At 45.6% G+C, this 23,826-nt stretch overlaps 1 pseudogene; it reads right to left on the bottom strand.

The window, feature by feature from the left end:
* Nucleotides 1–10,272: 10,272 nt before the first annotated feature.
* Nucleotides 10,273–11,661, bottom strand: LOC114503583 (annotated as a pseudogene).
* Between the last annotated feature and the right edge of the window lie 12,165 nt (nt 11,662–23,826).

Here is a 23,826-nt window from a genome sequence, read left to right on the forward strand (position 1 = left end):
GAATGGAGAGACCAAAATAACTTGATGAAACAGAGAGAAGAGATGCTAAGAAAGAAAGAGACTCAGAGAGAGAGAGAGAAAGAGAAAGCAAAAAAGAAAAGAAAAAAGAAGAAAGAAAGAGAAAGAGAGAAAGAAAAAGAAAAGAGAAGAGAGAGGAGAAAAAGAAAGAGAAGAGAGGGAGAAAAAAGAAAGAGAAAGAAAGAAGAAAGAAAGAAAAAGAGAGAGAGAGAAGAGAGAGAGAGAGAGAGAAGAGAGAGAGAGGGAGAGAGAGAGGAGAAAGAAAGAAAGAAAGAAAGAAAGAAGAAAGAAAGAAAGAAAGAAGAAAGAAGAAAGAAAGAACCTCTGAGGCTGTCTGTGTGAGATGCAGAGAAGGCGGCACAGGAGGAAACCAGATTCGGGCAGAATGTAATAAAGAACTCCAGAAATGGAGAAGGAGTGACATGAGCCACGAGGAGCTTTAGGAAGAAAATAATTTATCACCTGCCCTTCATGGTCTAGCCTTATCCTTTCTTAAACCTAATGTGTCTGAGCGCAGGTAAGGATATTTTGCCACAGCTCCCAGTGAAACATCGGATAGAGAAACACTGGCCATGCCCAAGAGGCCAAGTCCATGGCTACAGAGGCCAGCAGGGCGCACACAGGCCCCAGGAGGGCAGCTGTGACTCACACCTGGGTGACAGCCCGCTCTGCCCGGTCTTCTGCTTTGTCAAGGCATCCTGGAAATCTAGTTTTTGTTGTTGTTTTGGTTTTTTGTTTCTTAATATGAAACCTCCAGATCTTTAAAGGTTGGCAACTAATTAGGAGTAAAACATTAAAAAATATCTTGTGTTTGCCAAACAAAACACACCTGCGGAGTGGCCCCCAGGCCCCTCAGTACCCACCCAACTGCTCCTTCTCTGTGGGGGAGGGGCAGGGGTGGGCTAGCTGTCCCCCACCCCCACCCCCTGCGCCTCTTCTTGCTTGAGTTTTGTGCTTTGTTTCATTTGTTTTTTTTATGCTTTGCTTTTAACTTAAAGAAACATTTCTTTGCCTCATTCTTTCTGAAGGCACATATCTTTCTGGCTGAGTGCGTACTCCTTGATAGATCTTTCTGGATTATCTGAATGAGAGGCATTCTCTAGTTCCCTAATCTTCTCCCGACTCCAAGGTAAGGAGGCTGGCCCCTGGAGATCGGGATAGTGACCATGGGCCCCTGATAAGAGGCACTCACACCGGCCCTCTCCCCATGGTGACCACCGGAGCTTTCTCCGCTGGTGTGGTGAAGGTGGGGTGAGTGGGGATCCGGAGGCTCCATCCCTTCTATGGGGCGCCTCGGAACTGTCCGGAAGCTGCCTTCTGGTGTCTCTTGGATTGGGGGCAAGGGGAACCCTGGATTGTCCATGCATGAAAGAAGCACTAAAGCTCAAGTGTGATTTCAAAAGTTCCCAGTTCCCACACCTCTTAAATCTCCCTCTAGCCTTCCCTAAGCTACACGAGCCACGGAAGGTAGTAAGTCTCCACGAGCAAAGGGGGGGCATTCAACACCACTTTCCACAGTTAAGAACTTCTTCGCCAGAGGCAGAAAAAATTCAAGAGACCTAAAAATGTGATGGCTGGGTTCTCCTCGCCTCTCCCCTCTGGGTTAGGGATGCTGTTATTCTGTTTGGATGCTGGGCACAGGCCAAGTCACAGGAAGGCAAAGCACCCACCTCTCTTTCTCTGGCTGCTCCCCCCACCCTCACTGTGGAGCTAAGGCCAGGGTGGTGCCTCTCTCTTCCCAGCGATGAGGCACGGAGAGCCTTCCAGGCAGACACGGAGACCAGTGCGTGTCAGGTGGCAGGGACACACACAGAGGAGGTGAGCGCTTGCCTCAGAGCCGTGAGCAGAAGCCAGGCTGGTTCGTGCAGCTGTGTGAAGCAAGGTGGCGCATCCATAAATGCAATCAGCATTCCCCAGTAGCCGCCTGGTTCGCCTCCCGTTGGCTCTGGGTAAGCAAGCGAAACCAGAGCGAGTGAACAGGTGTCAGGCTCCCCTCCGCGGTGATGAAAAGCCTCCCAAAGCTATGGCCGTGCTGTCTTCAATCCCTTTGCCAGCCCCTCAGGTCTCCAGAGTGGAAAAAGCAGCACCTGTGATCCAATCGTTTTACTATCAATGAGACGGAAAGGAGAGTTTTGAAGTTAGAATGTGGAAACAGCCAGGGAAAAGGGAAGGAAATAGGGTTCAGGTATTTGGTTGGGTTTCTGGTTGCCAAAACCTGGAAGTGTGTTTCTCGGAGAGGCAGAAGCCACACCAGCCGGAGTGCGGAGTTGCCAAGGCCTTAGTAGGCTGGGCAGAAATGCTTTCCCCGCCACAGTCCTCTCTGTCCCAACGGCCGCATGAAAACAGTGGCAGACTCTTCCCCTGGAACCTGAGAGGAGCACATTCTACCCCATCAGACTGTGTCACCGCCTGGGGGCCAGCTCTGGAGGACGTGGGTGCAAGGTGGGCTGCTTCGAGGCCTGTCTGAGGATCTGACTCACTTCAAACCACTATGCAGGCTGTGGCTCCCGAATGACTGAATTCGAGAATCCTTCCCTCTCCATCCTCCTGGTAGTCCTCGGACCAACCTGCAGAGTGTGCTCTGGAATCAGCCCTCCCTGCTGTCTCCCTGTCTTCCTGCCGTAGCCCAGCTGATGGTTAAATATACCAGTTGCCTTGCCCCATTGATCATGCCTGGAAGATCAGCTTCTGCCCATTTCTCGATTCATAACGACAGGGTTGCCTGTGGCGAATCCTCACTGATGGGCTGTTTTCCAGGGTTTATATGTTTCCTTAAGGTAGCTTATCCAGTTGTCTTGGCACTCCTCAACTCCCCCGTTGGCTCTTTTTGGCAAGTTTAATCTTAAGAGAGCATCTACGTAAGTGTGTCCAGGGACAGAGAGAAATGGTAAAACTCCAATCCATTCTTTTGAACTTCTTCATGATGACGGTAGAAAAATTAAGGGGAAATCTGATACTGTTGGCTAAAATGCAGCTGTATATTCATGACTGTTCAATTCATCTTTGTCCTATATGGTTAAAGATTCTTGTTATATGAGATTAATAAGAATATCATTAGTAAAGTGGCCCTGGATGGTATGGCTCAGTGTGTTGAGTGCTGGCCTGTGAACCAAAGGGTCACTGGTTCAATTCCCAGTCAGGGCACATGCCTGGGTTGCATGACAGGTCTCCAGTAGAGGGCGCATGAGAGGCAACCACACATTGATGTTTTACTCCCTCTCTTCCTCCTTTCTCCTCTCTTTAAAAATAAATAAAGTCTTTTAGCAAAGAATTTAGTAAAACACAATTATATAATACTATGAACCATAATTTTTTAAAACGCAGCAATGCTACTGGAAATTTTATTTTCTTTTAAAGTAGATTGTTCTCATCATCAAACCAAAAAGGAAGTTATCCTTCTAATGTGTTGTTATATACAGTGGGTCACAAAAATGCAGGACATTTTAAATGAAATCTACTAAATAGCTAATGTTTTTCCCACAAAGTGTAAAGAAGGAAGAGTATGACAATTTAGAAGACCAGCTCTTGCTGTCATGGTTAGAAGAAAGATTTACACACAACCCCCCTCCCCCAACGATTATAACAAAGGCAGGGTTAGGTGGAGTGCCAGTCGGGCTAAGCAAATGCTGGAATGAGTGACTCATGGTCTGTGCTGTGTCCAGGCTGGAAGGGGGACACCGGTGTTCGCGGTACAAACAGGGTCCTCCATGGTGGCTCGGGGCCTTGAGAACAGTCTAGGACTGGAAGGGTAAGCAGGGAAGGTGGAGGTGTTTTTCAGCTAAAGGCAAACAGCTTAAGCAGTGGCTCCGAAGCATGGATCTGGCAACTCCGCTTTGATGGTGGAGGGGGAGAAAGAAGACAGGCCTCCTTGCTGGAGTCAGATGATTGAAATTCGAATCCCGAAGGTGTGCGAGCAATTTGCTTCACACACAGAGTCTCTGTTTTCTCATCTGTAACGGGACGGCCATTGCACGGCTTTGCTTATAGAGAATGGACGCAGAGGGTCCAGCGGGTTCACGGTGCTCAGACGGTGAACCTGTGATGAATGTTGTTAGCAACACAGAGACTGAGATGAGACTTCACCCAAGGTCCATATTGGGAGGAGGACGTAGAACTTGCTCCCAAGAAGCTTTCTTATACCGCTTATGTAAAAGGCTCACTGAATTTTTACATTCTCTGCTTGGATCTCTCTCTCTCTCTCTCTCTCTCTCTCTCTCTCTCTCGGTGGGGGGAAGGGTCTGTAATTCAAACTTTAATACTTGAACAAGTTAATGGGAATTTAAGTGCACTTTGTCGGTAAGCCATGTGGTCTATGGTCAGAATCACACTGGGCTCCATCCAGCCTTTCTGGACAGCTAATAGTGGCTCCGAGTTTAATGATGTCATAAGCTGTGACTTCCAGTTACTTCAGTGACAGATGAACTTGGTGAAAATTCAATACTCAAACACAATTAAATGTCGTATGGGATCACCTAATTTCCACTAGCATATTATTCTTCCTGGACATATCCCAACCACCCTTTATTTTTTTGCTATTTTAAGTGAAAGTTACAACTTTATTATGCCTTGGGTCTGGCAATGAATAATATGTTTCCATTGTTATATCTCTGTGTTACAACTTTCCAGAACAGTTTAGTGCAATTTTTAGAATATGAGTCAGTTGCAGTGCTCACGCTGTGGCTCTGAAATGTCTCTTTTATGACCCTTCCGAGCGAAAATTTTCTCCCCACTCTCGTCTTCCCTCCCTGCCTTACTTTCTTTGTTAAACATAATCACCGAGCTGAGTAAGCTGTGTCATCTGACACTCCCTTGCCAAGGTTCCAGGAATAAGCATCTTAAATAATCCAGTAAAAATCACTGAGCTCATTAGTGCCCCCAAAGAAAAACAAATCAGTCTTGTATTAGGATTTTTAGAAGACTGTTTTCCAGGCTTTTTTTTTTAATAGAGTGGATGGGGAGGGCCAGGGGCAAGCTTTCTGCCTTACAAAAAGTAAGGCCTCCCATTTTCTGTTCTTTCATTCACATTTATGTCTCCAAAGGAAGAAGAGTGGGGACCAGGCGCAATCTCTCACCAATGTCAATTAACTCTTTACTGGCCAGATTCTCTGGCCATTTACGGCCCACTCTCTAGTGTTCTGAGTAACAAAGATTTTGTTGTACTTTGAACTAGACTAGGTCCTTTGTTCTAAAAGCTCAATACGGAATTTTGAAATGAACAGAAACACTTTGCAAGCAAATGTTTACGGCCAACCCCTAATGCTTTCACAAGCACCGAGATGGATCAAAGATACACCAACCCTCCGTGTTCAAAAGCAACCTCCGGTGATGGCCCACGTGTCGTAGGCAGCGGGCCTGGCGTTGTTACCTTACCACACCGGCCCTTCAGTCCTAACAGGAACCCCAGGCCGAGGCCTTGTTGTCCTCATTTTTAGAGCTGAGAAAACCAAAGCTCAGAGAGGTCAAATACATTCTCCCAGGTCACCAGTACTGAGAAGCAGGCACAGGAGGCCGACTGAGGCCCTCCCGGCCTGAAAGCCCTTGCTGTACCCCGTGTATTCTGCCTACGATGTGGTGCACAGCAGACCCCCTTGGAAGAGTCTGTCCCCCATGTAAGTTCCACTAGAGAGCCCCAGTGAGTGAACGGTTGATGCTGGAAGCAGGCTCCTGGACAAGGCCAGTGCACGGGTGTGTGTTCGTGTGTCATCTGGTTCCCAAGAGCTAACCGCTGCGGGGCAGATCCAGCAAATTTCCTCGATGACTGGCTATCGGGCAGCCCTCCACGGTGGTAAATCACATCTGAGACCCACACAAAAGGGTAAGCAGGGTTACTCCACGGACCACAAGCCAACAAAGGCTCTGTGTCCTCTGCAGATGCCATGATTAAGGAGTGGAAATATGTATTTCGCTGGAACCCTCCATCCACTGGAAAAAACAGATAAAGTAAGATTGGAAAAACCAAGCGCTTAAGCAAACTTGGTCAGGCTTTAATCATGACTAAGCCCAGGGAAGCCTCAGACTGCTAAATGAAATGCATGTGCACATTCTCTCGTTGTGGGGCCAACTCACTCTCAGGAGTAACTGTTTGTTGTCCATATAATTGCCAAGTTCCTCAATCTTCAAGGGTACGGACTGTGATTTTAACTCTCTATCCTGGCACTTAGTTTAGTCTTTGGCATAATAGTTCACGTTAAAGAAATATTTGTTCAAATGAGTGTATTAGCCATTTTTCTCCAGAGAAACAGGGCCAACGAGGTATTGGTTGGTTGGTTTATTGTAAAGGACTGGCTCACATGATTACGGAGGTTGGCAAGTTCAGTCCGCAGGACTGGGCAGCAGGCTGGGGGCCCGGGGACAGCCCGTGCTCCAGTTCAGAAGGAATCAGGCAGGAAGAGCCGATGTTGCAGAGGAAGTACAAAGGCAGTCTGCTGGCGAGTTTTCTCTCCCTCGGGAGAAGGTGCATCTTTTTGTTTTATGTAGCCCTTCAGCTGACCGGACGAGGCTCGCCCAAGTTACAGAGGGTGATCTGTTTTACGCCACCGATGAAAATGTTACTGCCGTCCAAAAACATGGTTGCAGAAACATGAGCGTACCCTGGTCCCCAGCCTCCCTGATCCCCACGCTGGAGAATAATGTCTGATTACTGACTGGGCACCCTGGGGCCCAGTCAAGTGGACACATCAAGTTAACTATCACAGTGACAGGATGAGCAGATTCGAAATGAATGGTAGTTTCTGAACTGAGGCAGAGCAAGTAGGATGGCAGGCACTGGTCGCTATTAGTATGGGCTTCTGCTAAAAGACACCTGTTGGTTAGAAGTACTTGTCTTCCCGGTGAGGCAGCTCCAACAGACCACAGAGTTTAAACCCAAGATGCTACTCTAAGTGAGTCTTCCTTTGGCCACTTGTACCTGGGTGATCATTTACCACTGGACCAAGGGAACTGAAGAAAGGAGTTGAGACATGCACCATGCTCCCCAGAGTTGGAGGGATAAAAAGCTGCCTTTCTTTGGGGTAATGTCATTTGGAGGTAAAATCTTAAAACGTGCAAAACCTAGTTTTTCCAAGAACTTATGGAGGAAACAATCTCTATGCTGTCCAAATGCACATAGCCATATTTTAGATGACTTTGTTTAGTTGATTTAATGCGATTAGGAGCTAAACATGAACAGTAAAAGCCCCATGAGGAAAAGAGCACATTTGGATTTTATTTTCCTTTAACCTGAGCTAAATAGTTTGTATTTTTAAAAATGCTTTCTTCTATAACACAGCACCAAACCAATGAAAGCAGAGAGGAATATAATCGCACACACGATCTTTCTGCAAAGATAGTATGGCATTTCCCGCTGAAGTAATTCATTGTTCACAGAATTTGGCAATGAGAAAAGGGGGAAAAGCCTCTAAACAAATAGTCCATTGAAAATATACGCCATGACCTAAGGATGATGCAATGGCACATTGCAATTTGGAAAGAAGTCCTGAATGACAATTTTGTTACAAAAGGATCAAAAGCTATGCAACAAAATGACAAAGAAACAATGTTTATTTTGAAGTCTTATTCAGTTTTCCTGTTTGACTCTACCCTGGGAGTTTTTAACGAGTTATTTGTTTTCAGTTCTCTGCCACACTTAGAATTAGCATGGGTATTTCTCAGCTCTTGAGTTCCCTTTGCCTCTGGGGTAAGTAAAAGACTGTGGGGGACAGAGAACCCCATGTCTGCCATGGTAAGAAAGGAAGGGGAGGAGCAACCCCCCCCACCCCCCCCGGGAAAAGTGCAGCAGAGGAGAGGTGCAGACTCGCTGTGGTCACACCTTCACGAACAACACAGTTTAGGGAGAAGGAGACAGGCCTGAGGTTCTGTCCCCAAATGGGCCTAGGTTTGCAGGGGTTATTGAAAATGGTCCTAAATCCCTCTACTCGGAATTTCTCTTCTGAAGATTTTCCAGCTCAGAAGCCTAGAAAATGACAAAATATGCAAGTATTTGAATAATACAGAATGTTAAGTGGACTTTCCAAGGCTCATTTGCCAATTTCCTTCTCATTTAGTTAAATTCTTTTTTTTAAAGATTTATTTATTTATTTATTTATTTTTAGAGAAGGAAGAGACGGGGGAGAGAGAGAGAGAGAGAGAGAGAGAGAGGGAGAGAGAGAGAGAGACATTAATGTGCGGTTGCTGGGGGTCATGGCCTGCAACCCAGGCATGTACCTGGCTGGAAATCAAACCTGGGACACTTTGGTTCCCAGCCCGCGCTCAATCCACTGAGCTATGCCAGCCAGGGCTTCATTTAGTTAAATTCTTAATTTATCTATTATGATTTAAAAATCCCTAGCTGGTGTGACTCAGTGAATCCAGTGCCAGCCTGTGAACCAAAGGATCACCATTTCCATTCAAAGATCAGGGCACATGCCTGGGTTGAGGGCCAGGTCCCCAGTAGGGGGCGCATGAGAGGCAACCACGCATTGATGTTTCCCTCTCTCTTTCTCCCCCTCCTCCCCCGTCTAAAAATAAATAAAATCTTTAAAAAAGAAAAGAAAATCAGGGGAAATATAACCAGCTACATATATGTAAAGAAAACATTTTAAATAGGAAAATTTGCAAAGGTATATGTACAAGAATGGCTTTTTTCTTTTTGTATTTGTTTATAAGTTAATTTACCTACATTAGGGTATTAATTAAATAAAGTAAACTACATGCTTAAAACAGCATACTCTGCAACCACACATCCCAAAATGGGCTTATATTGTAGGACTAAATATTCCCATGTGGAAAGTTATCCATGATATGTTATTGGTAGAAAGGTAAAATAAATTATGCATTACCATGCATTATTTTGTTTTAATAAAAACTGTGAATAATATGTTTGTTTAGAAAACAATCTGGCATAATGCTAAATTGTTAAGTAATCATGGTAGGTAACAGATGCATAATTGGATTTCTGTGAAGAGCATTTATTGCTTTTGAAACTTGAAAGAAAATGTATGTAACCACAAAGTGACTGAAGGCCTGCAGTAGAAAGCATGGAGTTAGAAGAAAATGACCTTAATAGTACACATATTGGATGATCATGATTGATTGAGGTTAAAACTGTAGAGACTTTCTTTGAAATAACTCAAAACGTTAAGGTCCCATTTTCTCAAATGAAACCAGTTGAATAGCCTTAAACATACAAAATGTGTCATAAATTAGAAAGTAGAAGTAATAAATTGTGGTTGATTTCATTGAATTGTTTAAAAGTCTTTACTTTCTCAGGTTGATTTTTTTTCAGCTCTATTATTTAAAATTCTTTAAAAGATTCTCCTTTGTTATGAATTCTGCAGTAGTGGAGGGACTTGCTCTCCTCCCGAAGTCAGCCTCCACCGAGGGGCACGGAGGTCGGTGTTTCCGGCACAGCTGGGCCGACGCATAAAGTAGATTCTGAAAGAAATGTTATCGTGTGATTGGAATGCCTCGGACAACATGGGTCCACGCACCACGCTTTACAGATGTAACGCTTCTCGTTTGCTTTGTGTAATTACCCTGACACCTGTCCCCTGGGAGGCAAGGGTCCCAGCTATCAGATTAGTCAAAGAGAAACTGTGCACTGTGCCCCACTCATTGCACTCTGCTTTGGTATATGGACTGTGGTTTAATTTTACTTGCCTATTGGAGGTAGCACTTCTTCCCCTGTCATTTTTCTGGTGTGATTCCAGTTTTATAAATGTGCACACATTTACGTGTGTGTGTAAGGTGCATGTGAGTGAATATGTGGTGACAGGACATTTTCCTCGAAAAGACGGCCCTAAACCACCGCATCCTAGTCGGCCAAGGCTCCTGTGATCCTCCGCCCTGACTCTGACGAAAGGTGCGAACTTCGTGAAGCAGTTCTCCAGCCTCCCAGAGAGTCTGCCGTTGGAGCGGGTGTGGATTTTTGATTTCTGGCTGTGTGTGCGTGGCATCTACCCGTGCCTAAATACGGCGCACACATGGACCGTGCACATCTGTCCCTCCAGCACGGTACTCGGAGCGTCTCTCCACAACGGCCTCGGCACAGCCAGGCACGCCCTGGCCCCACCCCCTCCACGGAACAGACGTGCGCTTGTGTGACTCCCCGTCCACGGAAGCGCCAGTGGGGCCTGCAGCTGGGATGAGGATGGTACATTTCAGTCCACCCCACAGAGAAACACACGCGGGAGTGAATAGCCCCATTGTTGGGGCCAACAGTGTCAGCCTTTCAATTACAGAAAGGGGGGAGAGAGGGAGGGGAGGAAGAGGAGAAGACAAAACAAGACAAGGTATAATCAAGTCTGGTGATAAAGTAATTTTTTTTTCTTTTTAATGTTCAATGAACTCTGAACTTTTTATTGGCCTCCTTCCCAGCCAGGGATGCCCCACTTCCGCTGCCTTTAACGCCTCAAAACCGGTGTCGTTGACCTCGGACACCACTTTGCCATCGACAGTCCTGCCGGTCATGGTCTTTTTGGATGATTTGTAAGGAGTGGCTTTTGTCCAGGGCGTCAACAAGATTGAAATCCTCCCCTTCTTCCAGTGGGCTGCGGTAGGCGGTGATCTCAGCCTCTAGCTTGACCTTGATGTTCAGCAGGGCCTCATCCCCCTGGGCCTGGCGCTGGCCCTCTGCCCGGGTCTGGGCCAGTGCTGACCCCAGGTGCAGCAGGGTCCCGTTGAGCTGTGCTATCTGCCTGGCCCAGCGTGTCTCCACCTCCCTCAGGCTGTTCTCCAAAGTGGCCTGCAGATTCCTCACTGAGTCCAGGTCGCTCTCCAAAGACTAGACCGCATGTCTCAGCTCTGTGAGTGTCATCTCAGCAGCGCCTACCTCAGCAGACTGTGAGGTGGCCCTGTGGTGCTTGGTCTCCTCCATCTTCTGGGGCCAGTACTTGTCTAGCTCCTCTCGGTTCTTCCGAGCCAGCTCGCCGTCTGGGCCCGGATGTCTGCCATGGTCTTGCTGAGGTCCTGAGATTTGGGGGCATCTAACTCCACGGTCAACCCAGAACTGGCAATCTGGTTTTGTAGACCATCTACTTCCTCCTCGTGGTTCTTCTTCATGAAGAGCAGCTCCTCCTCGAGAGCCTCGATCTGTGTCTCCAGCTGCAGCCGAGCAATATTGGTGTCATCACTGACCTTTTGGAGCCCATTGATGTCATTCTGCACAGACTGGTGTGTGGCCGGCTCCGTCTCATACTTGCCTCTGAAGTTAGAAGCAGCAAGATAGGCATCGTCAGTCTGTAGAACGATGCGGGCATTGTCCACAGAATTTGCAAAGATCTGAGCCCTCAGGTCCTCAATGGTCTTGAAATAATGCCCCCAGTCTTTGATCTGGGTTCCCTTCCTCTCTAAGTGTTCCCGGATTTTGATCTCCAATCTCCAATTATCAGTCTTCAGGCATCTCACCCTCCCCACGGAGGAAGCCAGGTGGTCAGTCAGGCATTGCATAGTCTCCTTCTCGCTCTGTATGTCCCCTTTGCCCATGAGACCCCCTGCTATCCCTGTAGCTGGGACCCTTGAGTCCCCAGCTGTCCCGCACTCTGGTGGAGTAGGACACGGAGATCCGGGAGCCTGAGCCACCAGCACCTGCATAGACGCTGTGGCCAAGCTGCTGGCCAGCCAGACCCGGTAGCTTGTGCAGAAGCTAGAGCGTGTGCTGAAGCTCATGTTGTTCAGGGAGGAAGGTGAGAAGCAGAGGCTCAGGTCGAAACTGCCTAAAGTAACTTTTATTTTAAGTGCAACATTCAAATTAATCTGCATTAATACATTAGTCACCATCCCTATTATCATCATTTGGGAGGAGAATACAGAGAGTCCCCAATTTACAATGGTTCAACTTAACAATTTTTTCTGCTTTCTGGTGGTGCAGGAGCAATATGCATTCAGTGGAAACCACACTCTGAATTCTGAACTTTGATCTTTTCCCAGCTGATGATAAGTGGTTTGGTAGTCTCTCATGATGCTGGGCAGCAGCAGCGAGCCGTGGCTCCCAGCCAGCCATGTGATCACCAGGGTCAGCACCCAATCCATACTCGGTTGTTGCCAGGTTTTTTTGGATACTGTGTTCTGAGCACATTTAAGGTAGGCTAGGCTAAGCTATGATGTTTGGTAGGTTAGGGGCAGTAAATTCAGTTCTGACTGTAGATAGTTTCAAACTATGATGGGTTTACCAGGACATAAGTAAGTCAAGCAGCACCTGTACCATTTAAAAATCGATCAGTAGGATTCCACTGGCGCCAGGAATGGCATGTTTAGCTCAGCCCCGGCCTGGTGGAGGAGCAGAGGGGGAGGTTTAGGGGGAATTGTCGCAAAGGTTTACCGCGTGGATGCTTTTTGCTCACCCTGCCGTCCAGCTGCGGCAATCACCAGACACGGCTCAGCTCACACCGCATGTCTGCTTTCTGAGTGTTGAGCACATCTGCCCACATGTGAGGCCGGAGGCAAGCTCTGGAGCTTTGATTCCTCTAGGGAAACTGGATGGGGGTTAGGGTGGGCCTGGGAAGCCTATTCAGAGGCCCTATACCAGGAGCCAGCCCTGACTGCCACCAGCCGTCCCTCCATTCACTGAGCCCTTTCACTCGCTCCAGCCCTGAGAAAGGACCATCTCTTTCTAGCCACACAAAGCACCACTGCTGGGCTGCTCCTAGAGAGAAAATAATGTGAGCTAACGTTATTGACTTGTTATCAAAAGCCTGGGATGCTCCTAGGCTGGGCCTATTATTATCTTACTTAATACTCACGACCAGTCCACAAAGGGAGTACTACCGAGAGCTGTTTTTTTTTTTCAAATAAATGAGAAACTGAAGGCTTAGAAGAGGGAAGTGGCTCCCCAGGATCGCCTGGTTAGTAAAGGGTGTAGCTGTAGCACTGAGGCTATCAGGCTACAGATCAGCATACCCAGTGTCTGGGAAGGTTCAGGGTTTTCCGTGCCCAAGTGGTCAACTATAAACCCCTTGAGATATTTATCCCAGACATATTTGATATTTGATCATGCCTCATGTAGCTCCGGACCCCTCGCAGTTCCCACCACAGTGCTTTCTGCATAGTGGAGTTTCAGTAACTAAGTGAGGAATTAACTAGTGGAAAAAAAGATGGTACATTCTAGTTCAAGGGTTGGAGATTGTGGCTTTAGCTACTTTTAAAATATTTTTCTTTTCAAAGATTTCCAGGTTACAAAAACATAGGAAAAATAGCATCCCGAACTTCATGAACCCATCCACTATCATCAACTATCAACGTTTTTGCCAACCTTACCCCTCCCTCCCCAACTGTTTTGCTGTGTTTTGTTTTTTTCCTATTATGTTTGAAAGCAAATTCCAGCTGTGTCATTTCCCTCTAAATACTTTACTATGGATAACTCACATGCACACACACACACATAACTATAATGCAAATATCATAACAACATTAACAATAATTTTTTAATATCATGTAATACCTAGTCCATATTCAAATTGTCTCAAAAGCATCTTTTTTACAGTTTGTGGAATCAGAATAGGAATTGTGTGCACACTGCATTTAGTGTATCTCTTATGTGTCTTTTCTTTTACAGTCTTACCCTCTGCCCCCCTTTTAAATGACAGTGAGCTTTTTTGCTTTTTTGAAAAACTGAGGCATTTGTCCATCGTATTGCTTTTTAACTGACTCTGGAAGTACTTTCTGGAGGGAGTTGATGATGCCCAATTTTTAGAAGATCTTCATCCCTGACATCCTCTAGAATGGTGTCTATACCAGTGGGATTCTGGGTCGCATCATAATTCAGTGATTAATGTGCATTGAATGCCTGCCACATGCCCATCCCGGGTCCAGTGCAGGAGATAAGCAGCTTGGGCCTTGCTGTAAAAAGAGATAAGATGAAAATAAACTCTCTAGGGTGAATAAATGATGTCTCCTAAGTCACCTTCATAAAATGCATTCAAGATATTGGTCGACCGTATCTGAACAATGATGCTTCAGAACCCTATCATGGCTGGTTGCACTCAGAAGGCTTAAATGGACCTCGTTCTCAGCTCTTTGTCAAGTGCCCGTGCCATTTTCCCCCGGTGTGTTGGTTCCTTCAGGGATCGACTGTGGGAAATTACGGGCACAGCAGAGAGCTCTCCACTCTCGAGTGCTGCGCAGGGGAGAATTTCTAACAAGAACAAGGCCTCCCTGCGACTGGTCAGACCGGACTGGGAGGAATCCCAGGGGAAGGACTGGGAATAACTGGGAAAGGGGGTTGGGCTGTGGGGCAGGCACGTGTCTGGGCAGCTGCTGCCTTCAGGGGCCTGACTGAGCTCCACTGAAGGAGAGTTTGTGAATCTTAAAGGGTAAAATGCAGGTGTGGCAAGAAGCTAGATATGCAAACAATATTTCTTCTTTTTAATTTGGACTTTTTTTTAAAGAAATACTCCCTTTAAAATGGTTATCTGAGACATGATACCTTGAGTTATTTTTAAAGGGATGTTTAGAAAATCGATACCTTATCTGTGGCAGGATCACAGCACGGCTGGGCGCCAGGGCCCGTGGGAGGAAACCCCAGGTCCTCCGCGTCCAGCAGCACTCCCACGGGGGACCTGAACGCAGATGGCCGGCTGCTCCGGGCTTCAGATGCCTGTTTAGGGGCATGGTGACCTCCAATTGTAAGACTTTTATTGCCAGGTCTATCGTGGTTAACAGGACAAAGATCAAAGCCCTGGAGTTCCCTTCCACACCACGTCCAGTTCTCAGGATGCTAAATTGAGCTTTATTAAGCTGGTAAGGAGATGAGGACAGGCAGGTATGCTCACTTTTCATTTGAAACCAGCAGTGAATAAAATAGATTTGCTTTTTCTTCAGGTAACCAGCTGATACCACCGTAACCCTGTCTCTGTGAAATGAACTAAAGCAAGAATAATACTTTGTCTTCAGAAAATTAACAGCCCCATTAACTCCGTGCTTTCTTGCTATATTTCAAATAATTGTGCTTGATAGTAGTGTAAGGTTTTCTTTTGTGAAGCTCATGGCACAATTCACAGGCCATCTCACTAAGTTTTGTTATACCCCTAGGATGTGGGTATTGTTATTCTTATCAGGAAAATGAAGACACCCAACAGCCTCGGGTCATGTAGCTAACTGGGACGTGGGCAGAAGCAGAGGCAGGGGCTCCTGGCCCCAGTCTCAGCTCTGTGTTGGAGCACACAGCCTTTGAAAGTCAGGTTTTCAGTGCTGCAATTTACACAGAAATACAAAAAAAATTGTCTCTTGGGAAAAATACTACCCACTCCTGCTAGCTCCTTTAGGCATTCTACAGATTCATTCATTCATTCATTCATTCAGTATATATCAGTTGCCCACTTGTGCCACACATTGTCCTGAGTGCTGGGGATGCCCTCTCTCAGAGACAGGTGCCTGTGCCCTTGTCTCAAGTGCCACCTAGCACCCTGTGGGGGTGTACAAAAGTGGTAAGGGCTGAGAAGAGGACCTCGGAAGAATGGGCATTTATAATGGTAACAATCATCACAAGAGCTAATTCTTACACAACGCACTGTTCTAAGTACTAGCTCACACATCCCCATAGCAACTGTTTGAGGTGGGTACCGCTGTTAAATCCATCATACAGATGAGGAAATTGGGGCCCACAGTGGTTTAGTGACTTGAGTAGGAAATATCAGGAATATTTAGTTTTCATCTCATGGGCTGTTTTACTCCAAGGTGATGACTCAGTTTTGACCTTACCATGCAAAGCAAAAAAGAACATTAGGCCCTGGCCGGTGTGGCCCAGGTGACTGAGCACAGGCCTGTGAACCAAAAGGTCTCGGGGTGGATTCCCCGAGAGCAGGAGGCAACCATGCATTGCAAGAGGCAACCACACATTGATGTTTCTCTCCTTCTTTTTCTCCCTTCCTTCCTCTCCCTGAAAGTAAATAAATAAATTCTTTAAAAGGAAAGAAAAGGAGCATCAGTCATGAAGGCTTGGCTCCCTGGTTGATGGTACCTAGGACAGCCTACCGCATTCTTGGTGCAACTGCGTGCATCTTGAGCCACGGTGGGACTGCCAGGCGGTCCTCTTCCGGGCTCTGCTCCTTCCACGCCTGCTCCGATGTTCACAGGTGTGACCTGAGCAGCTGCACCTGTGTGTTTGGACAAAGCCAGGCCTCACTGAGGCGTTGTTTAGCCAATAGCATTTATTGCTTTTTCTGCTGTGTCCCTAGCACAGGATGTACTAGGGACGATTCCAGGATGAATTATGCGAACCAGGGAGAATACCCCTCCCATCCCAGGGAGCTCAGAAAGGAGGGGAGGAGACCAGACACAGGCGCAGGAAATCACACGAGGGGAATTGCGGAACCAGAGGAGGATTTCAGGACTCCTGCCCATCATGACCAGGGGGCTCACTAAAGAGGAGTTTGATGAGAAAGATTGGATTTGATCAGCAGCCGACGGCAGAGGTGGACTAGGGAAGGCGCCTTTGTACAGGCTCCTGCTGATGTTAAAACTGTCTGTTCCTTCGCCCCCTGCCTGTGGGCAAGGTGGAAGACTTTGCTAGATCAGTGGTTCTCAGCCAGAGCTGGTTTTGCCACTCGGGGAAAAATCAGGGGACATTTGGCAAGGTCTGGAGACCTTTCTGGCTGTCACAATGGAGGAGGGAGAAGAGATTCTGGTGATTCTAGTGGGAAGAGGCCTGGGACACAGATACATGTCCTGTGATCACAGCCCGATGGGCAGAGAAGTGTCCTGCCCAGGTTTATCTGGCCCTGAGCAGTGCTGAGTCTGAGAAACCCCATGACAGCCTGAGGGAGAGAGTCTGGTCCGAGCGGTGAGAACTGGGTCACTTTAGCTCCTTGGGACATGGTTTATTTCCCTGTGACGTAATGGCTTCTTCGGTTACACCTGCTCTCACAGTCTGTGATTCAGTGAAGGTAACTAAACTGGAGATTAGAGATGGAACCTGAATGTCTTCAGAAAAGCGGAAGAAATATGGAAGGCTGAGAAGAGGCTTTTTAGGAGATAGTGCTTAAACCTCAGGTGAACCTTTAAAAACCTGAACCATTTCATCTTCATAAAACCTGTCCAAGATGCTGGGAGGGCCTCATTCTCTTGCTTTGTCTCTAAGGAAGGAATTCTTGTTGGGACTCGGGGGACAGCCCTGAGCAGAATCGTCTAGAGTTACACACACCCGAAGATGCCAGCCGGCTGCGGCTGAGGGCTGCTTTTCAAGTATTGTCCCTGCTGCCAAGTCCCTGAAAGGAGTCGCCCTGCTCCCCCCAGCCCGGGGCCGTTCTTCCACATCCCTGGCTGAACTAGAGCCACACCCTGTCTGCTACCTGTCTCTCTTCAGGTCACAAAGAATCTACTCTTCCGTCTTAAGAAACGACCAGAAGGGAAGGCATGAAAAGAAAACAAAACAAGCTTTGCCTACCTGGGGAAGCGGGCTTAAGGAGAGCCCAAATTGTCAGAGTTGCCCACATAGATGGATGATACTGTAACTGGAAAAGACACTGGCATTCAGGCTGCCTGTCACTACCAAATCCAATAAGCAATGTCAGTGATTGAATCTTTTATGGGTGCTTTATTCAGATGGCCGGCGATCCGAGAAGATGGCGGGTTCATACCGTAACAAACCATCTTGCCTTCTCTTTCCTGGCCAGATCTTTTCTAAGGGGGGTTGGGGGGGACAAAGGGTTCAGTGAAAGCCTTGAAATTCCAAGGGCAGGGGTAGTTGCCTGGTAGGGATGTCTCCAGGTGGTATCTTTAGCCAGTACCCCAGAAGGTCAGCCACTTTTTTCCTCAGGTGCCAGATGGGCCTTATCTATAGTTTCTGAAACAAAAAGCTTAACATACACATTACTTGCTAGATTTATGGCTAGATTTTTACCTTAAGCTAAAATTTTCCAAGTTTTGAGTCCCCTATCGATACTACATGTATTGGTACATTCCAGAAAAAGCAATGGATGCTAACAAAATCTCCTGCCCACAAACTAGTAAAGGCTGTTTTTTTTTGTACCGTAAAAAAAATCCAACATTAAAAATTCAAAACATCTCTTGTAAAAACATGCTGTTTATAAAGAGAATATTCTATATGAAGATAACTCTAATTATGGGTCTACTGCCATGTCAAAATATGATCAATTTTAATTTTGGAATATTGGAGCAATATTTTCATGGGAGTATCAGAATCTATTTATAGGCAGTTATAGTCACAAATTGTATACAAGCATATGAGATTAGAATACTAAAACAGAATAATTTCTGTAGCATAGTCAACAGAGAACATGAAGGTCAAGAAAAAAAATTAGTAGATAGTCTATACTTATGATCTTGAGATCATAGCAAGTCCAAGAAGAATGTGAAGAATGTACTAGAAGGGGGATCAGGGACTGGTGATACTGATTCCATCATGTACCTTGAGGCTTCCAGTGGCTCTTTAGAGAGATTGTCAGAGCGAGAGCACCTACCCTCAGGGCTCGTTGGGAGGGTGAGATGAGTTAGTCAGATAAACTCTCTTAGAGCAGTGCCTGGCACAGAGCAGATGCTGAATGCCTATCATTACCATTATTATTCCGTTCTGCTCCCACTTCTGAAGGGGTGGCTCGGCTTGTGGCTTCCTCAGAACTGATGGTGCTTTCTCTTCCATCATGTGGGTTGTTGGTGAAAACATTGCATTACTCTTGGATCTAGAATGACCCTCCTTTATGGGTCCTGGAATTACTTCTGAGCTAGGAAGGAGGCCAATTTACTCTTCACCAGCTACTTGAAAACCTTTGTGTGCTGAAGATTGGCATGGGTCAGCTCAATGGGCTGGGTGATGGGCACTTGGGCCCAAGGCCATTGCTTGGCCCACCATGTAAGTCAGTTTGCTGCTCTTTCCCACAGATACAGCCTAACTTCAGGTACCATTTTACAAATGTGGGCCACTGGACATGTAGGGACAGACTAAAACACTGCATAGGAGGCTTATAAAAATGCACCAGCCTGGATGGCATAGCTCAGTGGATTGAGCATGGGCTGTGAACCAAAGTGTTGCAGGTTCCATTCCCAGTCAGGGCACATGCCTAGGTTGTAGGCCATGACCCCCAGGAACCGCACATTGATGTTTCTCTCTCTCTCTCTCTCTCTCTCTCTCTCTCTCTCTCTCTATCTCCCTCACTTCCTTCTCTAAGAATAAATACATAAAATCTTAAAAAAATGCACCAGCGTGATGAGGAAATAAAAGTACTTTCCCGTTGATACGTGGTTAGCAGAGTTCTCCTCACAGCTCAGCTCCATCCGAAACCTGACTCCAAGCCTTACCATCACTGTCTTTTTTCAAGAATTACAAGGAAATCATATAGAGTGATAAATGTAGTGACGGTTAAGTCCACACAATCAGTTGTCACTTGCCTTATCTACAGAGAATAAAGGCATTTGAGGATGAAGAAAGTTGAATGGAATGTGTTTAGAACTTTGAATATCTTTAACAAGTTATGGGCTGACCTAAGAGTGAATGATTTTTATCCAGAATTTCCAAGGCATTGAGGAACAGCCAAGCAGAACAAACTCAAAATCCTTGTCGAAGTCAGGAAAGATCGTAGCTTTCGTTCCATCTATCTGCAAAGTTCTTCAGTGCTGCTGAGGGTTAAGTCTTCAGCTTCTTTTTATTAAGCCATGTTGCCAATGCATCCCTTTTACTTCCTTAAAAAAAGAGGATTTAAAAAATAGATGATTTAGACTTAAATGTTTATCATTTCTAGAATCATCTGAGAAGAGTTAAGGGGTCTGACCATTTATCCATATGTTATCCAAAGAGACTCTTGTGACTCCAACCAATTCCATGAACCGTAGTATTCCATGGTCTGTAAATGTGAGAACCTAATGCAATGTGTATATCACTTTAAAAAAAAATGTGAGCGGACAACTTAATATTTTCCTTCAGTACTGTGTTTTGTATGCTGGCAAATCAGGGGTTTGATGGTTGAGGGCACCCTGGGATGTTGAGCTAAGTCTGCTAAGAGTTGTTTCCGCCCCCCGGAAGGGTTGCCGGAAGCCCTGCTGATGGGTAACTGCAGCCTCAGGTCGCCAAGGCGGATGGTCAAGAGGTGGCCATGTTGGGTCCAGGGTAAAATTCTAATTGGATGATGAGCATTCTCAACGGGCATATAGCAATTTTCCGAATTGTGTAATCTAATGGCTTGAAATTTAGAAAGTAGTGATGTCATCTCCCTGTCTTTTACAAGAACATGCATCTCCCCCTGTAATTATTCTGTATGTTATTTTAAATAAGAGCAGCATGCCAATGCCGGCGACTAGGAGGGTTGGGAAAGAAAGCGGCCAACGGGGTGTGGGCGACAGCTTTGTCGGAGAGCCGGTCTGACGTCACTGGGCTTTCTTGATAAAATTCCTGGCAAAGTCTTCTTCGTGTGTTTTCAAAGCCTCCTCTTTGTTCTCAGTTCATGTCCTATTCCAACTTTCCAAGAGGTTGGTTTACCTGCGTTGAAATGAACTCAATTCAAATATAGTCCTTCCCAGATTACAATGTTGACTCTCTTCTTTATTGGTTTTTAACAAAATATATGATGAAAGAGAAGTAGTAAACTCACTGAAAATGCCCAACACTGTGTAGGCCATTACACTCCAAGTTTGTAGAGGCAAGAATTACATCCACTAACACTATGGAGGGGGGGGAACTTGAGATCTGCTCAGTGAAAGGTTAATGTGGAATCGGTGTCTTCATTTGTGGTGTGTGGCGTCGCAGAAAGAACCCCGGACTAGCGGTTACGAGGCCTGAGCCCCATCCCTGGTTCTGCTGCTGTCTTACTGTGTAATTCTGGGCATTTCGTTTAATTTTGCAGCGCTTCAGATTTCTCATCTGAAAAATGAGGGCATATGGTCAGATTACTTAGAAAACCCCTCATTTTCTAAAGTTCTATGGTTGCTTTCTGAAAATGAAACCGAGTAAAAGTTTGACAGTTCGTTATGGTCTTTTCCTGGCTTGTTTCCTTATCCCACCAGAGAGAGAGAGAACCACACTGCTGTTTTTGATATCAAAGGTACTTCTTTTTTAAATATATTTTATTGGTTATGCTATTACAGTTGTCCCATTTTCCCCCTTCACTCCCCTCCACCCTGTACACCCTCTCCTACCCATATCCCCCCCTTTAGTCATGTCCATGTGTCATACTTATAAGTTCTTTAGCTTCTACATTTCCCGTACTATTCTTACTCTCCCCCTGTCTATTTTCAACCTACATTCTATGCTACTTATTCTCCGTACCTTTTCCCCCTCTCTCCTCCTCCCACCCCCCTGCTGCTAGCCCTCCATGTGATCTCCATTTCTGTGGTTCTGTTCCTGTTCTAGTTGTTTGCTTAGATTCTTTTGGTTTTGCTTTAGGTGTGGTTGTTCATAATTGTGAGTTTGCTGTCCTTTTACTATACATGTTTTTTCTTTATTTTCTTTTCTTATATAAGTCCCTTTAACATTTCATAAAATAAGGGCTTGGTGATGATGAACTCTCAAAGGTACTTCTTAACAAGTGCATTTGTTTTTCCTTCTGCATTGGGAAACATCTTTTCCCCAGCAGGCTTGGTTCCTCACACACCCCTGCTCAAGGAGCAGCGTGGTGGGGTAGAGAGACCCAGGCCTCATTGCCTCAGGCTGGGCGACGTGGGAAGTGGAACTCTCTGACCCTCAGTTTCTGTATCCATAAAGTGGGAATAATAATGCCTGCCATCACCACTCCAAGCGGTTTTGAACGTGAACGGGGTCAAGCGTGAGGTGAGCTGGTGTGTAGCAGCCAGGTACCAAACGTGAGTTCTCTCGCCCTGCTTGCCGAGGTCCTTCCCCCATGAGATGGCCCTGCCCTTTCCCACTTGCATGGGGTACAAATGGGTCTCCTGGCACCCAGCTGCCCCACGGCGTTTGGCACTTCACAGATGCTGAACAACGCATAAATATCGTGTGAATGGATGAACTGAATAAACCTTTTTTAAATTCTTCAGTAAACTCATGGGGTAACCTTGGAAGAGGTTCCTGATTAACCTAGAAGGTATTGCAGCTTAAAAACAAAACATAGAAGTAACTATTTTAAAATGAACAATTCAATAGCATATAGCACATTCCCAATGTTATATAATCACCACTTCTACCTAGTTTAAAAATAAAGCCCTGCATTCCTTAAACAGTTTCTCCCGTCCTTCCCCTTCCCTCCAGTCGTGGCAACCACCAATCTGCCTTCTGTCTCTACGGATTTATCTGTTCTGGATATTTCATATAAGTGCGATAATATAATATGTGATCTTTAGTGCCTGGTTTCTTTCATTTAGCATCATGTTTTTGAGGTTCAACCATGTTGTGATTGAACACTATTCCATGTAGGTATATACCACAATTTCTTTATCTAGTAATCCATTTATCTATTAATCTGTTATTAATCTAGTAATTCCTTGGCTTTAGTGACTGAGGCTGCTATTAACATGGATGTACAGGTATTTGTATGAGTGCCTGTTCTTGCTTCTTTTGGGTTTTTTTCCAGGAGAGGGACTACTGGGGTACATGCTAATTCTACGTTTGACTTTTGTGCAGAAGTGTAGAATGGTTTTCCACGACAGCTGCCCCATTTTACATTCCTGCCAGCAATGTGTGAGGGTTCCTGTTTCTTCTCGTCGTCCTCAACACTTTTTATTTCTCCTTTTTTCATTTTCATTTTTATTTTTGTATAGCTACCCTAGTGGTTGTGAAGTGGTGCCCCATTGTGTTTTGGTTTGCATCTCCCTAAATGACTAATGATATTGAACACCTTTTCCTGTTTTTGTTGACCATCTGTGTATCATTTTTGAAGAAATGTCTCTTCAAGACTTTTGACCATTTTAGGACCAGGCTGTTTGTCTTTTTGTTGTTGAGTTGTAAGAGTTCTTTATATATTCTGGATATTGGAGCCTTATCAGATCTATGACCTGTGAATATTTCTCCCAGCTTGTAGGTTATCTTTTTCACTTCCTTTTCTTAAAGATTTTATTTATTTATTTTTAGAGAGGGAAGAGAGGGAGAAAGAGAGAGAGAGAGAGAAAGAGAGAGAGATCAATGTGCGGTTGCTGGGGGCCATGCCCTGCAACCCAGGCATGTGCCCTGGCTGGGAATCGAACCTATGATACTTTGGTTCGCAGCCTGCACTCAATCCACTGAGCTACACCAGCCAGGGCTCTTTTTCACTTTCTTGACAATGTTCTCTGATGCACAAAATTTTTTAATCTTGATGAAGTCCAATTTACCTATTTTATTTGGTTGTTCATGCATTTTGTGTCCTGATGCTTTTTTTTTAAAAAAAATGACAGAATCTTAATGCTTTAGAGGAAGATGAAACCTTTGCCAGAAGGTAACCTGTGCTTTGAAATCAAGAGCCAGGCAAGTGCAGATGCGACGGCCCTTTGCAGCCACCAGAGGGGAAGGGCCAGAAGCAGCCTCGTGCCAAAGAGCTCCCAGAGAGTGTGGCTTTAATACAAATGAAGCATCAGCGTCAACATCATAAACATTTTACTAACATATATCAGAAAGGACCATGTCTTTGGGTTATTATTTTTATATTCAAAGTCAGAAAAGCTAGATGGAGTTTGTGGAAAATAAATATATTTTAATACCTTTTCCCTGCTAGTTAATTTCGATAGCTCCTGCGCTTCTCTTTATAAATAATGAGATCATTCCACATTGTAATGACCGTACTTTTCTCCAAGTCTCTACACCCATCATTTATGCCATGCCACAAGTCAACCAAACAGCTCTTAACTATATTTTTACTTCACTAGATTATTTGGGAATCATATGAAGAAAGAAAGCCACAGTTTATTTTCTGGATCATGGTTATTAGCATGGGGCATTGCAAGGTTAGGCTGGTGTAGCAG

Source organism: Phyllostomus discolor, chromosome 8 (assembly GCF_004126475.2).
Source record: "Phyllostomus discolor isolate MPI-MPIP mPhyDis1 chromosome 8, mPhyDis1.pri.v3, whole genome shotgun sequence".
Classification (NCBI taxonomy): domain Eukaryota; kingdom Metazoa; phylum Chordata; class Mammalia; order Chiroptera; family Phyllostomidae; genus Phyllostomus; species Phyllostomus discolor.